This window comes from Theropithecus gelada, chromosome 2, assembly GCF_003255815.1.
Source record: "Theropithecus gelada isolate Dixy chromosome 2, Tgel_1.0, whole genome shotgun sequence".
Taxonomy (NCBI): Eukaryota; Metazoa; Chordata; class Mammalia; order Primates; family Cercopithecidae; genus Theropithecus; species Theropithecus gelada.
The window spans coordinates 54094152-54106151 of record NC_037669.1 but is presented as its reverse complement, the minus strand read 5'-3'; the positions used below and the strand labels follow the sequence as shown (position 1 = coordinate 54106151).

Sequence of the window (12000 nt, the reverse complement as noted above, 5' to 3'; positions counted from 1 at the left end):
CATGTGCGGCCCTTGTTGAAGTACAGATTCCAGCTCAGTAGGTCTAGTCCTCAACCCAGTTTCGGTCCTGAAATCCCACGTCCTAGGAATCTCTTAGTCCTGGACAAACCAGGATGATTGGTCACCCTAGGGAGGAGTCTGAGAGTCTTTATTTATGGAAAGTCCCCACGTGATGCCAATACTGCAGGTCAGAGGCCCACACTTTGAGCAGAAATGATCTGGCAGTCTCAAGGTCTCTTCTTGTTTGGAGTCTGTGATCCTAGAATCTCAGTTTGATTCTAGTGCTTAGGGTGGATGCCCCGGTGACTTACTAAATGCCCCTTCTTCAAACTAGGAAACTGGTGGTGAAGCTCAAAAGCCACCTAGTGTGGGGTGAGGTGATGATCACGTTTGTCTGCTTAGTCAAGGAGAGACCCAAAGACTCTGGTGGCCTCAGAAGGAGTCCGTAACCCCCGTAGGAAAACATCTTCTTAAAATCACCATGATGCCATATTTCCATGAAGTCTGAATAATCAATAAAGCCAAAGTGACTGAGGCCCCTGCAGTTTACACTGTGGGCAGAGGGTCCTGAGTTACACAGTAATATTTATGCAAATGTATGTATTTGACTGCCAGAGAGTCTCAGGGCAAAAGCAATATGATTTTATGCAGTGTGACAGCCATGCAAATTGGTGAATTGGTGTTTGGATAAGGTGTTTACCAATTGATAAGGTGTTTTGGACCTGCAAACTCTTGGTGATCATTGGAGACAATACACCTCTACTGGTTAAAATCACAGGCTTGGATTTCTGCTGGGAGAGAACCATGAACAAACAAGATGCCCAAAACACAAACCACTATAGCTTTCCAACCTCCTGGTGCTCCAGCTTCGAAGCCCATAAGCAAAGTGTGAACATAACTGTGGATTCAGAAGAGACCCTTGGATTTTGTCCTCAACAGTTGGGTATGGGGCACCCTTTGTTTCTGTCATCCTGCTCTGATGACGTGGAGGGACAGAAAGGCGCAAAAGGAAAAGGTCAGGCAGATGGAGCTAAGTTTGGTTAATAGCTGGTTTAATGGGCTCTCTGGAAAGCCCAGTTGTCTTCCAGTTCCTGCTCTTTCTAGGATCCCCAGCCCAGTGGCCTGTGTCAAAAACACAGCTTTGCATTCTGCACAAGGCAGTTTGGATTAATTATTACACATGCCATTCCCATCACTTGGAGCAGAACCTCTGGCGTGGGCCCAGGACGCTGTCACTACATTTTAAAGGTTTGCAGATTACTGGCCACTGAGCAGTAATCCGACCAGGGTGTGCTGAACAAGATTATTAGGGTCATACATTTTTATTAAAGGTCACTAACAGATTTATAGAAAGTGCTGTAAAATGACACTTGTTTTTATTAGCACGAATCCTACCACTTGACTTGACAACGTTCCTGGGCTGAAGTGAAGCCAAAGGGCTTTCTCTAACAACAGAGGAGTCTTTGATTCACATTCTTATAATCCACAGGGGATCCATGCTGACATCCCTAGGGGATGTCAGTGGGGGGAAAGGATGCCCCAGAACTATTCAGAGAACACCCACTGTGACACACAGAAACAGAACTGGGTGTGGCTCAGCTCCTGCCTCTGGGTAACCTGGGTGAGTTTTCGCCTTGCAGAGCCTCAGTTTACCCCTCTGGAAAATGGGGGTAGTAATGTCCATGTTTAGGAATGTTGTGAGGCTTTAGATGTGAGTGCTAATATGAGAGTATGTGGAACCCAAGGGACTTCCCATCAGTTCCATCATCGCTTTTGTTTCCCGCAAATGCATCAGCTGCCTGAATAGACTCAGTTTACCAAGTGGTAAAGGCAGAGCTGGAACCTGACATCCAGAAGGATTAATGCCAAATTTAGGCCAGCTCCCAGGACATCTCTGCATCAGCTGACCCTAGGTGCTCCCTAATGGAATGTGTCCAGGTAGCTCTTCAAGGGTCCTCACATCTAATTTCAATATGTAAAGAAAGGAAGAGACAGAGAGAGAGAGGAAGAGAGAGAAAGAAAGAGACAAAGAAAGAAAAAAAGAAATTCCCTTTCTTCAAACTAGGAAACTGAGAGAGAAAGAAAGAGAGAGAGAAGGGAAAAAAACAGACAGGAAGAGAGAGAAAGACAGAGAAAGAGAGAGAGAGAGGAAGGCCAGGCATGGTGGTGCACACCTGTAATCCTAGCACCTTGGAAGGCTGAGGCAAGAGGATTGCTTGAGCCCAGAAGTTTGAACAAGCCTGGGCAACATAGCAAGACCTTGTCTGCTATGTTATAGAAGAGACCTTGAGAGGTCTTATAGAAGAGACCTTGAGACTGCCAGATATTTCTGCTCACCACAAATTAGCCACGTGTGGTGGCATATACCTGTAGTCGCAGCTACTTGGGAGGCTGAGGTGGGTTGGGAGTATTGCTTGAGCCTGGGAGGGTTGAGGCTGCAGTGAGCCATGATGGCACCACTGCACTCTAGCCTGAGTGACAAGGTGAGACCCTGTTTAAAAGAAAAAAAAAGGAAGAGAAAGAAAGAAAGCCTTTGGATGTGAAAAAACACATGAAAGAGAACATACGAAAATGATGGTGTCAGGGTGGAGGTCAGAAGCATTTTTCCTGCTATTTTCTCACACTTTCCATGATAAGAGAAGCGGTTTTATAAAAAAGAGCCAATCTTAAGCTTTGGGGCAGGCAGATCCAGGGTTCAAATTCCTGCTGTCCTTTCCTTGTGAAACTTTGGAAGAATCACATAAGCTCTCTGAGTTCCTGAAATACACAAGGAGTACAACCATCTGCCTTGTGGCTTACATGCCTGTGTGGGAACCATTTGGGGGGGCCTTCCTAGCACCCTTTCCTTCTTCTCTTTGGGGAATTTACGCTCTACCTGGTTGGTCCTCTCAGCCACCTACTGACCTGGAAGAGAGCATGTATCTAAAAATGAAACCAAACCAGAAGAAGCAGAGCTGAAAAACAGAGGGAGAGAAAATGGGTCACGTATTTTAGGTCCTGGATCAAGCCTGACCTGAAACCTATTGCTCCTGGATTGTTCAAATATGTGAGCCAATAAATGGTGCAGTTATTCGATTGGATTCTTATTACTTGTAAAGACCTAGGTGGCTCATGAGAGTATACACAATACATAGCAAGTGCCTCACAAAGCAAGGGACACACAGCTGCAAAGTGATGAGTGGTAGGGATTTTCCTTTTATTTAAAATAGGAAGTAACATATTTTTCTCTCTTTTATTTCCCAAACTTTTATTTTTAAAACTTTTAGTTCTACAGATTTGCGAGAGCCGTGCAGTAAGTACTCACATATCCTTCACTTACATTTACCAGTTGTTAATGTTTCCTCTCAGTTGTGCCCTCTGTCTCTCTGTACACTTTGTTGTTGAGCCATTTGGGATACCAGTTCATTTCAATTCTGAGTGCTTGAGCATAAGAACAAAGACATTGTCCCACACAACCACAACTCACCCATCCCAGCCAGGAAAGTCAACAGGGACGCAGTGTATTATCTAGTCTACAGCCCATATTCAAATTCCCCCCGTTGTGCTGATATCTTTAAAGCTACTTTTGCCTCTCCAGGATCATGTCATGTGTTTAGCTACCGTGTCTCTTTAGTCTCCTTCCATTTAGAATGGTCCAGGCTTTTTCTTTCTTGCAATATTGATATTTTGGGGAATTCCCTTACTTTGGATTTGTCAAGTTGTTTCCCAATGATTCAATTCCTATTAAACATTTTAGGCAAGAACTCTACATAAGTGACATGGGAAGTGGGATTTGCTTGTAGTAAACATTTTACTGAAGTAGCCTGGACATTCAGAAAAGTGACTAGACACTGCAGTTTTACAAACTGAGCACAACTATGTGTCAAAACACAGAAATGACCAGCATTCCAGAACCCCCACTTTGTGCCTCTGCTGGGTCCCCTGTGATTTCTGTCATCTGATTAGTTTTGCCTGTTCTTGAACTTCATGTGAATGGAATCGTTGACCACATTCCCTTTAGGGTTTGCCTTCTTTCTTTCACCATGACTTTTGGGAGCTTCAGCCACGTCGCTATGTATATCTGTGGTTCATACAATTTATGATTATTGGTATATCATTTTCACAGGAATAAAGAGTAAAGCAGGACACATATGTTTTCCGCCATAAAAACAAATTGGAGGCTCTGGTGCAGTCCTGGCTCTCCCGTCAACAGACCCCTCTTTGCTCACAAGTGGAGCAGCAACCACCACCAGGGATTCAGGTGTAGTCCAGGGTGCCTGTAACTTGTCTCTGGCCTACTCTCATCCATGCTAACATTGCCCTGCTCACATCTTGGCTTTGACCCTGAGCTGGGCCACCCGCCAGCCTCTGTATTTGCTATTCAGAACTGCAAGTCCCTGGTGATCGGCCTGTCTTCCTCCTCCCTGGGCAGGAGGCACTCCAGTCACATGCAGGGCCACAGCCTCAGGGCCTTTGCACATGTTGTGCTGTCTGCCTGCAATGCCCTTTCCCCACCCTTTTCTTCATGATCTCCTATTCATCTTCCAGGCCTCGGCACAAGTGCCAATTCCTCAGAGAGGTCTTCCCTGATGACCAACCTGAGGGTTCATTCCCCATTGCTCTCTCTCATAGCAGTGCAAAGCTTTCCTTTTGTGATTAGATTACAATTTGTGATGCTGTACTTGTGAATGTATATATTTAGTATCTGTCTCTTCCACTGGTTCCATAAAGGCAGAGATTGGATGTGTATTGTTTTTATGGTGCATTAAACACTTAGCACAGGATCTGGCATTTTCTAAGATCAGTGAAGAAGGAAGAAAGGAAGGAGGGAGGTAAAGAAGGAGTGAGAAAAGGGAGGAAGGAGAGCAGGACAAAAGCAGGACCCCAGTCTCTTGGAACTTGGTTTGTACCTCAGGTGGATCCCCTTTATGGGTTCCAGCCATTTCTACTGCCAGGGATGGGATGCCACTGAGCATTGAGGAACTCTGTAGCCACCCACAGTGGTCTACCCTCAGGACCTCTATGAGCAAGACAGTGGCAGCTGGCTGATGCAAGGAGCTGTCACAACCACAGAACTACCATCATCCTTGCTCACCTGTTGGGCAGGTAAGTTTAAACACTCATCCCCTTGGGATGGGGATGTGGAGGGAGGAGAACAGAACCACACACACACCCTTAATGAGCAGTAAACCAGTAGTAAGGCCTTTCTGGGAGACAATTTAACTTCATACGCATGGCGCCCAGTAGGAACACCGCAAATATTTCTCCCATAAGCAGAATGGCTCTTTAGTCCATTGATCCTACTTCTAGAAAGTCCTCCTAAGGGGAAGAAAATTAAGGATTAAGGATAGGCACAAAAACCTGATTATGAGGCAGTTCCCTATGCTGTTGTTTATAATAGTTAAAGAATGAAACTACACCTGAATCCAAAATAGAGGATTGCTTAAACAAATTATGCCGAAGGTGATGCAGCCATTTAAAACTATGTCATGGTACAAACCTATTAGAATGGATAAAATCCAGAACACTGACAGTACCAAATGCTGGTGAGGATGTGGAGCAACAGGAACTCTCATTCACTGCTTGTAGGAATGCAAAGTGACGCAGCCACTTTGAAAGACAGTTAGGCAGTTTCTTACCAAACTAAACACACTCTTACTATGTGGTCCAGCAATCACACTCCCTGGTATTTACCCAAAGTAGTTGAGAACTTATGTCCACAAAAAATTCCGCACACAGATGTTTATAGCAGCTTTATTCATAATTGCCAAAACTTGGAAGCAACCAAGATGTCCTTCAATAGGTGAATGCAGAAACCGTGGTACACCCAGAAAATGGAATATTATTCAGTGCTAAAAAGAAACAAGCTATGAAGCCATAAAAAGACATGGAAGAATTTCAAATGCATATTACTAAGTGAAAGAAGCCAACCTGAAAAGACTACATACTATAAGGTTCCAAGTCTATGACACTCTGGAAAAGGCAAAACTACGGAGACAGGAAAATGATCAGTGGTCAGCAGGGGTTAGGGGAAGGGAGGGATAGATAGGTGGAGCAGGGATGTTTGGGGCAGTGAACCTACTCTGTATGATACTATAATAGTGAACATGTTGTTATACATTTGTCCAAACCCATAGCAAGTACAGCACTAAGAGTGAACCCTAATGCAATAACGGGCATGATGTGTCAATGTAGGCCCATCCGTTGTAATACATTTATCACTCTCGTGGGGGATATTGGCAGTGGGAATGTTGTTTGATGGGGAGGGAGTCTATGGGACCTCTCTCCCATACCTTCTTTTCCATTTTGCTGTGAACCTAAGATTACTCTAAAAAAATAGTGGCTAAAAAATTATTTCATAGATGAATATTCGTTGGCAAACAATAATATGTGACATGAAACGTTACAAAGTAATATATGAAATAGGATCCTGTTTTTTATCAAAGCAACATTCATGACTAAGTTGTATGCCATGACTATGCTTTCGAGCCATAAAGCTCACTGTATGCCAGGCCCTGCTCTAAGTACTTCTTATGTGTTATCCTGTTCACTTCTCCCACAGCCCTAGGAAGCAGATATTGTGGACATGCCTATTTACAGATGAGAAAACTGAGGCACAGAGAGGATAAAATACTGTCCAAGGTCACACAGCTGGCAGAATTAAACCCCAGGAAGTGTGGCTCCAATGTCCAGGCTCCCAGTTGCTACACTGCCTGCAGGTAGATGCCAATGTGCAAACCGTGGTTCTCACATACTGGGATCCTAAAAAATGTTTTAAAATTATTTTGCTCATTGGCATTTTCTATTCCAAAACGAATATGTATTGCTTTTATAATAAGGAAAAGATAATAAAATGTTTAATAAAGGCTGGATGGGCATCCCTAGGTTTACTGGAACATCGTGCCCTCATCGAACTGTTTGTGAAATGAGATTCTGTAGCATGAAGCTGGTATTCCCTGGACTCCTTTCTTGGATGAGAGATGTGCATGGCACTTCCCAGGGGTGGCCAGCTCAGAGAGAGGAAAGGAAAAGACAGGCAAGCTTCCCTCAACAAGCAAGCATCTGCTGAGCACTTATTGTGTGTTTGTTGGTTGGGGGCCAAGATGCTGGCCCTGGCTTCTGGGGGCCCAAGTCTAGCCAAGAAAATGGCCCTTCTCCTAGAAGGGGCCTGGGAGCTGAAAGGCTTGTCTGTTTATGAAGCCTGGGGGCCTATCAGAAAAGTGTTAAGAGCTCCTAGAAGCAGGGAGAGAGCTTGTACTCCCAACTCAGACTTGAATTGGGATCCCAGCCCCACCTACCTGCTTGCTGTGTGACTTGGGTTATCCCCATTAACTTCACTGAGTTAAATGGGGATAATAATAGTACCAATCCATGGTAGGTAGAACTCTAAATCATCCCCAGATTCCCAGCCTATGGTGTACATACCCCAAAAATCTCCTCCTCATGGGTGTGGAGAGGGCCTATGGATATGATGGGATATCATCCCATGGTCATGTGAGGTTACATAGCAAAGGTAAACAGATTTTGCAGATGTAATTAGTTTCCAATCAGTTGACTTTAAGCCAAATGTAGACTGTCATGGGTGGGCCTGACTTAATCAGGTGATCCTTTAGTATGGGATCTGGAAGTCAAAGACTTCTATCTCTCTCCTGCTGGCCTTAGAGAGAATCAACGCACCATGAGGTCTACAGCTGCAAGGAAATGAATTTTGCCACCAACGATGTGAGCTTGGTTAAGGACCCTGAGCTGGTAGATGAGACACTGGCCACAGCCTGGATTGCAGTTTCGTGAGACCCGAAGCAGAGGATCCTTGCCTGCACTCTGGTGTATGGAAACTATGAGATAATGCATGTATGTTGTTTTAAGCCACTAAGTTTGTGGTAAGTTGTTATGCAGCAATAGACAACCGATACCTTATATCACAGGAATGTTTATGAGAAAATGCATGTGCTGTCTCACATACACACACCCACCCTGTGCTCAACTATTTGATCCTCTTTCCCTTATAAATGGCAGGGACCCAGACCATCTCTAGGGAGGTCTGTTCAGTACGAATGTTCTGATATTCCCACGCCCTCCCATCACACCCACCATCCCAGCCTAGGATTCCTAAATAGGCTTGAAAGATCTTCCAGATCTTGTCCAGTTTGGGGGACAGTCAGGAGGGGCCAACACTGAAGTTAAAGCTGGAGCAGGAGAGAAACTCTTGCCCATTTGCACAGGGAGATGTGCCCAGGAATGTTCACTGTGGCTTTATCTACCATTGGAAATACCTTCAGCAGGAGAATGGGTGAACACATTGTTGTGTAGTCACACCAGGTAATTCTATACAGCAGCACAAGATGAAGCAGGTTCATGTGAATATGCACTCAAAAAATAATGAGTTGCAGAAAGATAGGTACAATCTGATGCCATTTATGGAAAGTTTAAAAACATACATCTGGTGCCTGTGAATGGTAAACCCAATTCAGGATTGTGGTATCTCCAGGGTGAGAGAAGAGGGGAAGGAGTAAGAGAGCAGGAGGGTTCAACGATATTTATAATGTTTTCTTTCTTAAGCTGGTGGTCAGTATATGGTTCGAGGATGTTAATAACCTGTCAGTTCCATGAGGAATCTTTGTCTGTTTTGCTCATTGCTGGAGCCCCAGCACCTAGAAAAGTATCTGGCACATAGTAGGTACTTAGTAAACATTTGTTGAATGAATGAATGAGTGGTGTTGGTTACATTGTTCTCTGTCAGATCCTGACATGCATCTTAAAAAGAACATCCTGAAGATCCCTGGTGCCAGAGATGTCCTATCTCCACCCACCAGTTTGCTCTATGGCCTTAGGGGAGATCACCGGTCTTCTCAGGGTCTCCACTTTGCCATTTGTAAAGTGGGAAGCTGCATGGGCTGGTCTCAGTTTCCTCCTGCTGCAAGAGCCTGTGGTTTCAGAGGGTTCCGGAGGCCCAGGTGAGTGGTAGTTTGGGCTATGGAGGTTGTCACAGACCAGCGCAGCCAACGTCTGTCTCTGTGGGAGCGACCTCTTTATCGAGCTCTTAAAATTGCCCTCATTCTTTGCAAGGCTCAGGCCAGACTTTGCTGGGATGCGTGGTGGTGCGTGTCAGCTCTGGTCCTCACCGGGGGAGTGACCTTGGGCAGGCCATCATGTCCTGATGCCTTGGCATCCTCATCCAGAGGATGAACAGTGAATCCATGCTCAGCACACAAGTCAGAGGCTAGGACCTGGGGAACATTAGGTCTCCTTTGGTGTCCCCCAAATGTAAGGGCCAGGGTGGTGGGTGCTGATCCTCTCATTGACTAATAGAAACCTTTTACACATTCGTCCTGAGCATAGCTCGCTGGGATGTATGGCTTTCCTGGGAAAACAGAGGCACCCTTAGGACATGTCTGAGGTTGGCCTCCTAAGGGCTGGATGTCCCAGTCAGCAGATTCCTACACCCCTCCTGATAGAGTCTGGATGTTGTTTGCATGGAATCTCATGCTAAAATGGGATTCTCCATTTGGAGGTGGGGCCTGGTGGAAGGTGACTGAATGGTGGGGGCAGATTTCTTATGAATGGTTTGGCACCATCCCTCTGGTGCTGTTCTCGTATAGTGAGTGCGCTCTCACAAGATCTGGTGGTTTATAAGCACGTGGCACCTCCTCCCTCTCTCCTGCTTTCACCATGTGATATGCTTACTCCCCTTTCACTTTCTGCCATGATCATCAGCTTCCTGCAGCCTCCCCAGAAGCTGAGCAGACATTGGCATCAGTCTGCAGAACTATGAGAGAATTAAACCTCTTTTCTTTATAAATTATCCCATCTCAGCTATTCCTTTATAGCAATGCTAGAATGGCCTAACACACTCCCCAACCTTCCCTGTGTGCCCACGTCCCTCAGCAGCTCCATGCTTGGGGGTGGTGGGGGCCTGGCCCCAGGCCCTTGTTACCAGAGGCAAAATGATTGCAATCTCTCTGCTGTGTGCTGGGCACCTCCTTGTTTCCAAGGTGCTGTCATACCCTGTGCACCCCCATTAATCCTCACAAGCTGGAAGGCAGAAAAATGTCTCCCCATTTCAAATATGAGGGGCTTCACAGTCAAAGGGGTAAAGTGCCCAACCCACTCACTCACTCGCTAACTCACCTGTTCATGCAAACATTTACTGAACGCCCACTGGGTGCGGGCACTGTGGTTGGTCCTCAAGATACAAGTATGAAAAACAGACTTCACAACAAAGGGTAACATTGATTAAGCACTTACTACTTGGTAACAATGATTGGGTATCTACTACACTCAGACTATAATCTTCACACCACACTATAAGATGCAGTTCCTATTAATATTAGGCCCATTTAACAGAGGGGGAAACCAAGTCTTATCAATGTTAAGGAGCTTGCCCAAAGTCATGCAGCTAGTAAATGGAGAAGCCAGTATTCAAACCTACAGGCTCCAAAGCCTGCAAACTTAACTATTCTGCTGACCCAGTCCCTGTCTTTGAGAATTTGCAATTTGATATAGAGAATTTGCAATTTGATACAGAGAATTTATGATGTTCAGGCACATAGTAGATGCTCAGAATGTACTTGCTAGATGAATGGATGATTGGCAATGTAGGGTGATCAGAGATACCTGAGGCAGTCAGGGAAGGCTGCTGTAAGGAGGAGGTCATTACAGCTGGGTCATGAGGGATGAGTAGGAGTTCACCAGGCAAACCAGCAAGGATCTGAGCCAGGACTCCATATTCAATCCCCTGTTCTTTCAATACTGATTCCATAATGCTGAAGACTGACAGAAAGAAACCTCAACTGACAGAAAGAAACCTCAACGGACAGAAAGAAACCTCATAAATTTTGCCATGGACTTTCCATCTGCCTCCACCACAAAGTCTGAAATCCTCTTTGCCCTGACAGCAAGTTTGGGCCACTCACTGACTCCCATTTAAATGAATGTGTTACCACCAGAGGTAGGGAGGACCCCCAGATTAAAACCTGAGAAAGGAAGCATGAATCACAGCACTGTGGTCTCAGATACTGGCTGAGACCATGGGCTTAGCTTGTGCCCCCAGCTCCTTCATGCACCTAGAGTTTGAATGGCTTAACTTCTCTATGCCTCAGTTTCTTTGCTGTAAATGAAGACAGTGACAGTGCTTCTCTTGTAGGGCCATTGTGATGGTTAAATAATAGATGTCACGTCTTCACGAAGTGCACGGGAAATGCTTAGTGAATATAACCTATTAAGAGGACAGACCTGGGAGATGGGTGGTGTTTGGGGGTTCGTTTCCTGTAGGCTCTGAGTGCAAGAACTTCCCACTAGGGCAGACGCAGGTCCAGTGAGGGCCTGGGTAAATGGATCCAAGGTTAACACAAGAAACCCCCAAATCCTCCATATCTAGTCTGTCCCTACCCAGAGCAGGTGCTTGGTGACCATTGGTTAAACAAAGAGCTGAAAGTGGAAGGCCTTACTGTGTCAGGTCATGATCCCACCGGCTTCTGATGGGACAACCACAGGCACATGGCAGGGGGCCACAGAAGCAGCTTTGTAACCAAAGAACAAAGGTCAGAAGGGGAGGCAAACCCGTTCATCGTGTGCACACAATCCTGCAAACTGTAATGTGCCGTGCCCATGTTGGCCTTCCGTATGCAATTTGATAAAAGATGGGGACATAAAATGAATGTAGTTACTAATAATAATCAGGCCAATGGCCATTGAGTCTTTGTACTTCACCTCCATTATCTCATCTGACCTCTAAACCACTCTGCCGGGTTTTTAAAAAATTTTTTTAATTTTTTTTATTTTACTGATGAGGAAACTTGGGCTCATAGAACTCAAATCACAAGGGAGAGTGCTAGGATCAAAACCCAGGTTCATGTGGCCAGAGGGCCTATGCTTGTAACCACACTCTCCAATCCCTTGGATGAATCACAGAAAGAGGCACAGAGGGAGGAATGTGAGGGAAGATACCGCTAATTAATTGTGATATTGGAAAACTTCCTCATGGGCTGGGAAGGCGGGAACAGGGTCAGTGTTTCTTGGGGT

The 12000-nt window shown here is 45.4% G+C and overlaps 1 protein-coding gene across 1 annotated transcript in view; it reads right to left on the bottom strand.

The window, feature by feature from the left end:
* The window catches only part of ATP2B2 (ATPase plasma membrane Ca2+ transporting 2), a 382654-nt gene that overhangs the window by 346428 nt on the left and 24226 nt on the right, over nucleotides 1–12000 (bottom strand). The gene's annotated exons all lie outside the window — the stretch shown is intronic.